General features: G+C 36.4%; 1 protein-coding gene and 1 long non-coding RNA gene across 4 annotated transcripts in view; one reads left to right on the top strand and one right to left on the bottom strand.

Moving 5' to 3' along the window:
• Positions 1-12,718, top strand: part of RGS6 (regulator of G protein signaling 6) — a 530,176-nt gene that overhangs the window by 34,016 nt on the left and 483,442 nt on the right. The window lies entirely within an intron of this gene.
• Positions 311-12,718, bottom strand: part of LOC140843252 (uncharacterized) — a 50,510-nt gene continuing 38,102 nt past the window's right edge. Inside the window, exon 3 of the long non-coding RNA XR_012120860.1 lies at positions 311-385. This is a non-coding gene — a long non-coding RNA (uncharacterized lncRNA). The remainder of the gene's footprint in view (positions 386-12,718) is intronic.

Raw genomic sequence — 12,718 nt, 5'->3', positions numbered from 1 at the left:
GCAGCCAAGTTCTGCAGCCAAGTTTGAAGAATAAAACTTTAAAACAGCTCTTCTGTCACACACTTGAGAGGGGAGGCAGGCTTTGCTATAAATAAGTCACATTCCATTTCTATCTGCTGCTTTGCAGTCCTCCTGGCTAATGCTTTTTGTATATGACTACACTGTTCTTTACCTGCCCACTCACCTCTCTCAACCTTCCATATTGTGTCTCATTTTATTTATATGTCAGTACTTCTGAAGTGGTGGGACCCAGCTTGAGAGAGGAGTAGAACTTCCTTTTCGTTCTTCAGGGTTAGATGCAATAATATGAAGTGGCTGTCTTCTTAGATACTACACTTCTCTCTTAAACACTTTTAGAAGCTGTTGTATTGGTTTCACATTGCTGCTGTAACAAATTACCATAACATTAGCAGCTTAAAACAAAACCAGTCCATTCTCTTACCATTCTAGAGGTCAGAAGTCTAAAATGATTTGACAGGGTTATATTCCTAATGGAGCCTCAAGGGGACAATCCACTTCCTTCCTTTTCTTAGAAGCTGCCCACATTCCTTTACTCATGACCCTGCATCACTGACTTCTGCTGCTGTCATCATACCTCTTTCTCTGGCCCTACTTTCTTGCCTCCCTCTTGTAGGAACCTGTGATTCCAAAGAGCCCACCCCGATGACCCAGGATGAGCTCCCCATCTCAAAATCCTTAACTTAATCACACTTGCAAAGTCTCTTTTGCTAAGCAAGGCAGCATATGCACGCTTTTGGGGATTAGGATGTGGATATATTTGAGGGAGAAGGCATTGTTCTGCCTATACACTGTCTATCTTAGAAAAGGGAAGGAAAGATAATTGGGAATTACATCTGTTTTTCATAGCTTGGGAGGGGATGTGCTGAAGGGTTGGTTTACCTTTCAGTGTTTGGAATGGTGGATGTATGGCAATCTAAATTTAGTCTGGGTTGCCTGTTTACATTGGCTAAAATCCATTTGAGGGTAGAAAAGGGGAGCCTTTGGTGACTGGCAGTGAAGATCGGTAAGTGTTTTAGTTAAAGACCTTCCTTCCCTCCTTACTGAGTGCCCATATTAGGTCCTGCTTGGGATACAAACAAGCCATTGCCACTGGGGGGAAATGACCAAGCAGATGCATTCAAAATAAATAAAGGAAAACCCCCTTTATTATAGCCCCATATACTGTGCATTCCTTATAGAACTGTTTGCCTTGTTTTATTTTAGAATATATAAAAAGTATGGTTCTGAACAATACAATTAATAAACACTTTGCTCATGAGTATAATAGATGACCATGACCTTACACTTTCCTTAAGCAATAAGAGAGTACTGGCAAAATGCACTCCCCTTATCCTGTGAGGAAAGTGCCAATCTATTGTTGACCCTCCTGTGGCCTCTTTCTACCACTTTTCATGTTCTGGTGAGGAGTTGTGGCACCTAATTGCCATCAAAAAGTGCACAAGTGATAGTGTTGGCAGTAAAACTGCCAAGAAAGAACTTGACCTGGATGTTGAAATGACTTTGGGCAGATGAACCCCTCTAAGGAGCTAGTCAAGGAAAAAGATGATAAAACCTAACTGTCAGTGAGGGATTGAAGTGAGTTTTTTTCTTCCTGAAAGGAATTATTAATATCATGAACTTCACTGCCTTCTTGGAAAGGAGAGGCAGTAGTTGAAAAAAGTCTCCTGTGGCTGATGATATGTCACAACTTTAGGACAGTAGTCAGTAAACTACTTGCCCTTGGACCTAAACCGTGCCCATGCCAGTTTTTCTGTAGCACACATTTTGAAATGGTTAGAAAAGTTTTTTTAAAAAAACATTATTCCATGACATGTGAAATTATGTGAAATTCAAATTTCAGTGTTCATAAATCAAGCGTTTATGAAAACACAGCCATGCTCTTCATTTCTGAGTTGTCTATGGCTACCATGGAGGAGTTGAGTGGCTGTGACAGAGATGGACCACATGACCAGCAAAGCCTAAAATATTTACTGACTGATCCTTTGCAGAGAAGTTTGCAGCCTTTGCTTTTAGGGGTTTGGAAGACTGAAAAATCATCTGCAGACATCCTCGTTTGGAAAATATTTCCATAGGAACCAAGACCCAGTGGTTCTGCATAGTGCTGACTCATTTCTAGGAACCCACAGAGAGGCCAACAGGAGAATGGGTATACAAGATAACTCAGAAACCAGTGTACATTCATATGCTATAAATAACACACAAGTCCTGTCATTCACTCCTTGAATAGTATGTTTCCTTTATGGAGGGCTCACAGAGTGTATTCCAGTACATTACTGGAGAGCTTTTGTTTGTTTGGTGGCTTGTTTCTTAAATGACAAAGAGCATATGATCTTTGGAAATGTTGGGCTGCATGTTCTGAAATACCAGGTGGGATAAGTGCCAACTACTTCCATTCCAGATGCAATGTCCAAATGGCTCTCATTTTTCCAGGACCCGCATTTTTCAGGCCATGGGCCAGTGTTTGCTCAGGCTGACAGCACCTCTGAAAGATCATGGTTGCTATTGCCTGTGAGGAAAGGGGATTACAGTGGGAGAAATGGGAAGATGCTGTTCAAGGGTACAAACTTTCTGTTTTAAGATATTGGGCTCTGAGGATCTAATGTACAGCATGGTGACTTTAGTTAATAATACTATATTACATACTTGAAATTTGCTAAGAGAATAGACCTTAAGCTTTCTCACCACCTACACACACACACACAAAGGTAACTATGTGAGATGATGGATGTGTTAATTAACTTTATTGTGGCAATGATTTCACAATGTATGCATATCTCAAATCCTATTGGACACTTTAAATATATACAGTTGTATTTGTCAGTTATACCTCAACAACTCTGGAAAAAAATATGCACTTCTATTTTATAGTTCCTTTCAGCACTCCATATCCTTCATACCATGTCTGTGAAACACTGTGAAATAAATATGTTTGTGAGATACTATTTATCTCTATTTTGTGATTGAGGAAACTGCGGTTCAGAGAGGTTAACAGTCTTGTTTAGTGTCATTCAGCCTTTAGTGGCAAAACCGGACCTTCTGACCTGGGGTCTGATGTCCTGCACAGTACTTTCCATGACTTCTCTATGAGGCAGGGTTGGACCTTCCACCGTAAGCCATGCCATTCAAACCGATCCTGGCAGAGGACTGTGCTATAGTCTAAGCACTTGGTATTTAGATTCACCCTAATGGTAGTCATCAACCCCCTCCAAAGACCAATTCCACATTCTAGGTATTTTCTGGTATTACTTTAAAATTGTGACTGTGATTGAGTACAATGTACTGCTGTACTTCTTTCTTTTCCTTATTAACACATCTGTTGTTTGTATTTTAGCCTGAAACAAAGCAAAACCAAAAATGGATTCCCATTTATGTTCCTCTTAGCACATGGCTCTAAATGAGGAAGGGTATAATGCATGTGTCCTGCTCAGAAAAAGGCTGAAAATTTGTAGAAAAATGCATTTTCAAAGAAGGTTTGTGTATTTTGGGACAGTCATTAATCACAATTGCTGCTTACAGATGCATAAATTATTAAAACAGCTCAGATTAAGCAAAATTTAAATACTGGAGAAGATTGTTCTTGAGCACATTTAACCAGCCCAGTCTCTGCCCATTCTTTCTCAGCCTTCATCACTGGAGTAGCCCTCTCTGCCCACCCTATGAATCCTTGATCCCCTTCTCTTCTGCATGGTCTCTGGGGGCAAAGTCCAGTGCTCTGTACACTGATTTGGGGATTCCCCAAATTGCTATCCCCTCTCCAAACTTGAAATGTCCATGTCCAGCTGCCAAAAGGACATCTCTGTTTGAATCCTCCTCAGGCTTAGCAAAAAGAAATCACTCCTGTTTGCCCTTCTGCAACAGTTCTCCCTCTGGAATTCAGTGGTTGGTATAGCATCATTCACCCCGTTAACATCTGAGTAAAATCCCCAAACTGATTCTCCTTGATAAGAATCCTCACTCACCTCTCTGTCATGTGTGAGATAAATTGCAGAATTTCCAGAATCTCCCACCTAGTCTTAGCTCATTTCCATGTCAGTAGGTGTTTACCACTGCAAAACCTCAATCTGGGGAAAGGGGTGGAGAGGAAAATGGCCATTCTCTCCTCCCCTCTGTTGCTAGTACATAATTGGTCTGGTGTCTGCCAGTCACCAAGGAACACCAATGGAGTTCCGCCCAGAAGGCGAGGGTGGGAAGTAGGGGTTAAAGCATGAGCTGGAGCTGGAGGAGATGGTCAGGGTTTAGCCACAAATTTGAGCAAGCTCTGAGCAATAAAAAATGGTTTCTCCCAGCCTGTCTTTTCCCTTGACTTATTTCAGTTTCACTGGTTTTATAGTAGATTCACCCTGGCTGGGAAGACCCTTCCCTCTGGAGCTACACCACATAAATATTTTTATTTTTTTATCTGTTACAGTTTGTGTTCATCTCCTTATGATATTATAAATGCTTGGCACTAAGTAGTCAGTAAATAAACATTTGGTGGACAGACCTGTTGATGAAGCATCCCTGAAATATATCCTGTTATCTTTCCCAGGTGAGGTTTGGTGCCACATGACTTCTGCTTACACTGAGTAGATGCTGTAACTGAATCTTTGGTGTGAAGATTTCTAATGTCTCTCTAAGCTTTACAAACTTATCTTAGGAAGTATTGAGCTTGGCTGCTGTCCACATCATGTAACAATTCTGCTATCACATTTCCCTCCTTGCTTGCTTGCTTCCCTCTCCCCCTGTTTTTCACATTCTTATCTGTGAGAGAAAATGAGAAGAAATGAAGGCAAGGATACACACCCATGTCTCTTACCAATTAAAAACATTTTTCCATCTTGTTTTACTATTAGAGTACTTGTCTTCTTTCTATGTTGCAATTAAAACAGCTTTTTTCCTTTTTAGTTTCTTTCTTAAGTTTTTTTTCTTAATGTATAAATGGCTCATGCTTGCTATTAAAAATCAGAAATTATAAATAAACACAAAGAAGAAAGTAAATGTGGAATACCTTCATTCAGAGAGTTATAATAAACATTTAAAGTACCTACTTCCATGCTTTTTTTTCTATGTACATATTTTAACAAAAATGGAGACCTACCCAACTTACTATTGGGAAACTTCTTTTCACTTAATAGATTCAGAACTTTTCCCATGATAGTAAATATTCTTCTAAACCAAGGGTTGGCAAACTTCTTCAATAAAGGGTCAGATAGTAAATCTTTCAGACTTTATGGGGCATTCTGTTTCTGTTTCAACTACTTAACTGCTGTGGTAGTGCAAAAGCAGTCCTAGACAATGTGTAAGTGAATGAACGTGGCTATGTTCCAATAAAACTTTATTTACAAAAACAAGCAGTGGACCAAGTTTGGCCTGTAGGCTGAGCATTAATTTGCTTGAGCTTGCTCCATTTTTAATGCCTTTACAGTATTCTATTTTATCAATATATCATGATTTACTTAACCATTAAGAATAATATAGCTAATGTTTGAAGCCCTACATTTTTTCTATTTATGTTCTCACTTTTTGGCTCATACCCTGTGATGTATAGGTATCATTCTTTCTATTTAACAGATGGGGAAACTCAGATAAAGAACAGGTAGGTAATTTGCCAAAGGCTAGATGGTAAGTAGAAAAGACAAAACTTAAATTTGTTTGATTTTTAGAGGCCATGCTCTTAACCACTCATTATATTTTTATGCACATTGGTGGTTATTTCCTTAGGATAAATTCCTAGAATAACAAATGCATTTTAAGCTTTTGATCTGTGTTGCCAGGTTGACATGTGTGGCCAAGTCATATTTCTTGGGTGGTATGTAACAGGGCTGTGTTGCTAACACTCTTGTGATAAACCTATGTGATAACACCTATGTGATAAAACTTCATTGTTTTAGATCACATTAAAAATGGTAAATGCAGATGAACATTTATCTTATATATATTTCTCAACCATATTTCTTCTTGGGTGAATTTCTCATTCATGTCCTTTCCTCATTATTTTATGATAGCATTTGTCTTTTCTGTTGATTCGTTGGAGCATTTCACATAAGGAACTGCTTTTGTGTTTAAGTTGATGTTGCATTACTTGTTATGAAAATGGCCCATTTACTTTAAAGAGCTGTTGTCTTTACAATTGAACAGAAGTAAACAGAAAAGTATTTGGTTTTAACATAATAGCACTAGTCAGACTTCTGGAATTAAAAAAACAAAAATCCTGTATGGTAAGAGAGAACTTATTTCTTGTGGGGAACTTCTCCCTTCAGTTTCCATCTCTTAAGTTGCTAGGATTTGTGTTCTTTAATTGGAACAACTGCTTTGCAGTGGCCATGGTAACACATCTTAGCTGCCGTGAATAGCACACACCTTGACAAAATATATATTTTTTGAGAATAGCTTTTAGATGGAATTTATTACCTACTGTGTTCATGGAGAATCTAGATGAATTAATTGGTGCTAGACTCATAGTTGTATAATAAGAACAGTAATAAAAATAGTGAAATTAACAGTTACTATCTACTAATTGCTTACTCTATTCCAGTTATAATGCAAAATGCTTTATATTATTTCATTTGATTTTCACAATAATCTGAGGTCTTAGATACTGTTATCCCTATTTTATACATGAAGAAACTGAGTCCCCAAAAAGTTAAGTGGCTTCCCCTGGGCCGTACAAATGGTAAGCTTGGCTTGACTCTGATGCTCTACGGTTTGAGTCTTACAGGCTGGTTACAGAAATACATTAGGATACATGCTTACTTAAACAGTGTTAGCATGTGTGGCAAATATGATCGATACTTGAACAACACACGAATCTGAACTACATGGGTCAACTTATAAGCAGATTTTTTTCAATTAATTTGTTGGAAAAGTTTTTTGAGATATGCAACAATTTGAAAAAGCATTTTCTTTAGTTGGCTTTATTGTAAGAAAATGTTATATACGACATATAACATACAGAATATGTGTTGTTTATATTATTATTAAGACTTCCAGTCTATGGTAGGCTAGTAGTAGTTAAGTTTTTGGAAGTCAAAAGTTACATGTGGATTTTTGACTGTGCAAAGGGTTGGTGCCCCTAACCTCCATGTTGTTCAAGGGTCAACTGTATCTTGATTGTCAAAGCTGGAGTCAGCATTACTGGACCCCCAAGACAGCACTAGGATCAGTGGGCTACAGCAAGTCTGACCCAGAATTCAGAATCTATATTCTCATAAAGATCAGAGTTATGATGCTTTATTAGATTCAAAAAGCCCAAAAAATAGCTGCCCCAGTATATTCTATCTTGGGCTTCTCTTGAGAACCATCAAATCTGAAGAGGGTCTCTGATGGGGAAAAGGTGGAGTTGTAAGGCATCCTAGGCACTAGGATAGGAGAACCACTTTTTTCTTCCAACTTTATTAAAGTGTAATTGACAAATAAATTTGTATGTATGTGTGTGTGTGTATACATGGACATTGTGAATATATGCTACAGTAAAGCTAATAAACACATTTATCACCTCACATAGTTACTTTTTTTGTGATGAGAATGCTTAAGATCTACTCTCTTAGGAAATTTCACATGTATAATACAGTATTATTAATTATAGTCGCCATGCTGTACATTAGGTCTCCAGAACTTATTCATCTTATAACAGAAAGTTTGTACTCTTTGATGAGTATCTCCTCATTTTCCCCACCCTCCCAACTCCTGGCAACCACCATTCTACAATTTGGTTCTATGAATTCAACATTTTTGTTTTTTGAATTCCACATAAGTGATACTGTACAGTATTTGTCTTTTTCTGTCTGGTTTATTTCACTTAGCATAATGTCCTCCATGTTCATACATGTCATGGAAATGACAATATTTCCTTCTTTTTTTAAGGTGAATAAGATCTGTTATGTATCCATTATCTATGTCTGTGTGTACACACACCACATTTTCTTTATCCATTCATCCAGTGATGGGTACTTAGTTGTTTCCATGTCTTGTCTTTTGTAAATAATGTTACAGTGAACATGGAGATATCCTGTTGAGATACTGATTTCATTGCTTTGGATATGTACCCAGCAGTGGAATGGTGTTTCTATTTGTAATTTTTTGAGGAACCTCCATATTGTTTCCTTATTGGCTGCACCAGTTTACATTCTTACAGTGAGTGCACAAGGGCTCCCTTCTTGCACATTTTCACCAGTAGTTGTTATTTCTTATCATTTTGATAGTATCCAATTTCATGGTTATGAGGGGATACGTCATTGTGGTTTTGATGTATTTCCTTGATGATCACTGATGTTGAATACCTTTTCCTGTGCCTGTTGGCCATTTTCATGTCTTGCTTGGAAAAATTTCTATTTAGGTCTTCTGCCCATTTTTAAATGGGCTTATTATTATTTTTGCTATTGAGTTATAAATTCCTTATATATTTTAGATATTAGGCCCATATAAGATATAGTTTTTGAATGATTGCTCCTATTCTGTAAGTTGCCTTTTCAATTTGTTGATTATTTCCTTTTCTGGGCAGAATGTTTTCAGTTTATTATAGTCGCACTTGTGTATTTTTGTTTTTGTTGACTGTGCTTTTGGTGTCATATACAAAAAGCCATTGTCCAGTATCAAAAAGCATTTTTACCTGTTTTACAGTTTCTAGGAGTTTTATAGTTTCAGTTCTTACATTTAAGTCTTTAATCCATTTCCAGTCAATGTTTTGTGAATGGTGTGAGATAGGGATCCAGTTTCATTATTTGGATATAGATTCCAGTTTCCCAAACACCATTTATTGTAGAGATTATCCTTTCCCTATTTTGTGTTCTGTTACATCCTTCAGTTTTGTTAGTATTTACTTAATATGGTCATGTGCTCAATGTTGGGTGCATGTGTATTTACAATTGCTATATCCTCTTGATGTATCGGTTGTAATATCCCCTCTTTCATTTCTCATTCTACTTATTTGAGTCCTCTTTTTTTTTCTTAGCCTAGCTAAAGCTTTGTCAAGAACTTTTTGAAAACTCAGGTTTTATTTATCTTTTCTATTGTTTCCTAGTCTCTATTATTAATTAAATTAATTAATTTCTACTCTGATCTTTATCATTTCCTTTCTTATGCTAATTTTGGGGCTAGGTCTTCTTTATCTATTTCCTTTAGGCATAAAATTAAGTTGTTTATTTGAAATCATTCCTGTTTCTTAGTGTCAGCATTTATGGCTATAATCTTACCTCTTAGAATTGCTTTTGCTGCAGCCCATAGATTTTGGCATGTTGTATTTCTATTTTTGGTTGTTTCAAGATATTTTTTAAATTTCCTTTTTGGTTTCTTTTGTGACCCGCCGGTCATTCAGAAGTGTGTTGTTTAATTTCCACATGTTTGTGAATTTTCCAGCTTTCTTCCTGTTATTGGTTTCTATTTTCATACTATTATGATTGGAATATTCTCTTGATATGATTTTAATCTTTTTAAGTGTTCTAAAACCTGTTTGTAACCTAACATATGATCAATCATGGATAATGTTTTGTGTGCACATGAGAAGAATGTATATTCTGGTGTTGTTGGGTGGAATGTTTTCTATATATTTTTAGGTCTCTTTGTTCTACTTTGTAGTTTAGGTTCAATGTTTCCTTATTGGTTTTCTGTCTGGATTATCTATCCAGACATTGTTGAGTACTGAAGTCAGTCTTCTACTATTTTCATATTGTTGTCTATTACACCCTTCAGTTTTGTTAGTATTTACTTAATATAATCATGTGCTCAATGTTGGGTGCATGTGTATTTACAATTGTTATATCCTCTTGATGTATTAACCCCTTTATCATTGTAACAATTACTGTCCTTATCTCTTGTTAGTTTTTGACTTAAAGTCTGTTTTGTCTGATGTAAGTACAGCCATTCCCACTCCCTTTTGGTTTCCGTTTTCATGGAATATCTTTTTTCATCCTTTCATTTTCAGGCTATGTGTGTCTCTAAAGCTGAAGTGACTCTCTGGTAGGCAGGATATAGCTGGATCATTTGTTTTGTTTTTAAAATTCATCAAGCATTCTGTCTTTTGACTGGAGAATTTAATCCACTTATATTTAAAGTAGTAATTGATAGTACAGACTGCTGTTGCCATCTTGTAATTGTTTTCTGTCTGTTTCATTGTTCCCTGTTCTTTTCTTCCTCTTTTGCTGTTTTCCTTTGTGATATGATGATTTTCTATGAAGGTATATTTAAGTTTCTTTCTTTTTATATTTTGTGTATCTATTATTTTTGCCTTGAGATTACCAAAACACTTATGTAAAATATAGTTATAACAGTATTTTAAGGTGATAACTTGGATTGTATATAAAAACTCTACCCTTTTGCTCCCGTGCCTCCACACCTACCCCCATTTTTTGTTTTTGGTATCACAGTTTACATCTTTTTGTATCAGGTATCTAGTAACAAATTATTGTGTCTATACTTATTTTAAATATTTATTTATTTTAATCTTTACATTAGAGTTAAGTGATTTACATACCATTTTCACAGTATTATTCTGAATTTGACTATATACCTCCCTTTACCAGTGAATTATATACTTTCACATGTTTTATGTTATTAATTAACATCCTTTCATTTTTCAGAATTGTCTTCAGCATTTCTTGTCAGGTATATCTAGTGGTGATAAACTCTCTCAGCTTTTGTTTGTCTGGGAAAGTCTTTATCTTTCATTTCTGAAGGACAGCTTTCCTGGGTAAAGTATTCTTGTTGATAGATTTTTTTTCCAGAACTTTGAAATATTATCTTATTCTCTTGCCCTGCAATGTTTCTGCTGAGTCCAGTTGTAGCCTTATGAGGGTTCCCTTGTATGTGATGAATTTATTTCTATTGCTAACTTTCAAAATTCTCTCTTTGTCTCTGCTCTTGATAGTTTTATTATAATGTGTTTCAGTGAAATTATCTTGGGTTGAATCTGATTAGGGACCTAAGATCTTCATGTACCTGGATGTCCATATCTCTCCATGGATTTTGGAAGTGTCCAGCCATTATTAGAGGAACTAGTTTATTGGCCACCTAAATTGCTCCTAGGTGCTTACCAATTTACATTCAAAACTCCTTTTCCTGCCAATTAAGGGCTCTACTAACAGATCCCAAACTATAATTATTTTAGTCTTCTATTACATGACTCGACATTATATTGCCAATTTTCTGGGAAAATCGACCTGATCCAAACACAGCTTGTGAATTCTCTCTCCTGTGTTCAACCTGTTCCACCTACTTAGAATGTCTTCAGTTTCTTTGCCCCAACCCCATGTCTCCATCTGTTAGAATCTGGCCCTCTCACAATACTGTGGTCAAATTCTACATAAGAATCAATTCCTGATTTTTACAGAAAAAAGGGACTTCTCTCCCTCTGTTTGATTTTTATGACATTTATATTCCTTTCAAATCAATTATAACCTACTTATTTGTAGGATAGCTTTTGTGTATGTCTTCTCCCTCCAGCTCCATTGGAAAGCCCTTGATAATTGGGATCTAAATCATTTTTATATTCCCTTTAGGACTTGCATGTCCCTTGAACATAGTAATTTTCCATAGACAAAAGATGACATGCCTTAGTCCTCTACATAGGGATCCTGACTCTGGAAGAAAGGAAACTTTCATTTAGAGCTTTGTTATGGGATGAACCATGTTCCTCCGAAAGCCATATGTTGAAGTTGAAGTCCTCACTCCCTTTACCTCATATTGTGACCTTATTTGGAAATAGCCATTGAAGATAAAATTAGCTAAGATGAGGTCATACTCGAATAAGTTGGGCACCGAATCCAATATGACTAGTATCCTTATAAAAAGGGAAATGTGTTCCCTGTATGGCCCCAGAAGATGACTGGTTAGCCAGAGACGGGTAAGATTCCTCAAGGGAGGAACAACCTAAGACAGGCACAGTCGCAGGGGGGCCATCAGGTGAGAAATTGGGGATCAACAGAGGTGAGGCTTAGAACCCCCCCCCCTGTTCTGAGAGAAATCTGCTATATCCATGGGTGTTTTATTGCCCTTGTCTAGCTTGGATTAACACATAGTCTATAGGCAAATACCTGACCATCTACATTTGCTCTCTTACAACACTAAACTATGTTTTCTACCTTTATCTTGCATCTACCTACCACTTTAGCATTTTATTAAAAATAATAATAATAAAGAGAGAAATGTGGTATCCACATATAAATCAAGTATAAAAATAAAATGAATATTCATATTTGACCTGATTGTTTATAGTTCATAATGCATGATCAAAACTGAAAGTTTCTGTGGTGACTGCCCTTGTACTATTCACCATGTAACTTATTCACTATGGAAGAATTTGTTCTCCATGTAAGAACTTGTTCGTTATGCTTCAGAAGATTGGAGACTGACGAAAATTAGGCCTGGGGTGGATTAATGATTATACATTGAGCACTGAGTCCCCTATACAGAATTTTATTGTTGTTAACAACCATTTGATCAATAAATAGGAGAGATGCCCTCACAAAAAAAAAAAAAAAAAAGTACACACTTCCAATTGTAAAATAAATAAGTAACCGGGATGTAATGTATAGCATAAGGAATATAGTCAAAATATTGTAACAACTTGGTATGGTGATAGCTGGTAGCTAGAATTATCATGTATATAAATGTTCAATCACCGTGTTGTACACCTGAAACTAATGTAATACTGTGTGTCAACTACCCTTCAATAAAAAATAATTATCTAAAAAAAAAATGGCTGAGAGTTTAATATAAATAATTT

The sequence above is a fragment of the Manis javanica genome, chromosome 8 (genome assembly GCF_040802235.1).
Source record: "Manis javanica isolate MJ-LG chromosome 8, MJ_LKY, whole genome shotgun sequence".
Taxonomy (NCBI): Eukaryota; Metazoa; Chordata; class Mammalia; order Pholidota; family Manidae; genus Manis; species Manis javanica.
This window is presented reverse-complemented; position numbering and strand designations above follow the sequence as displayed.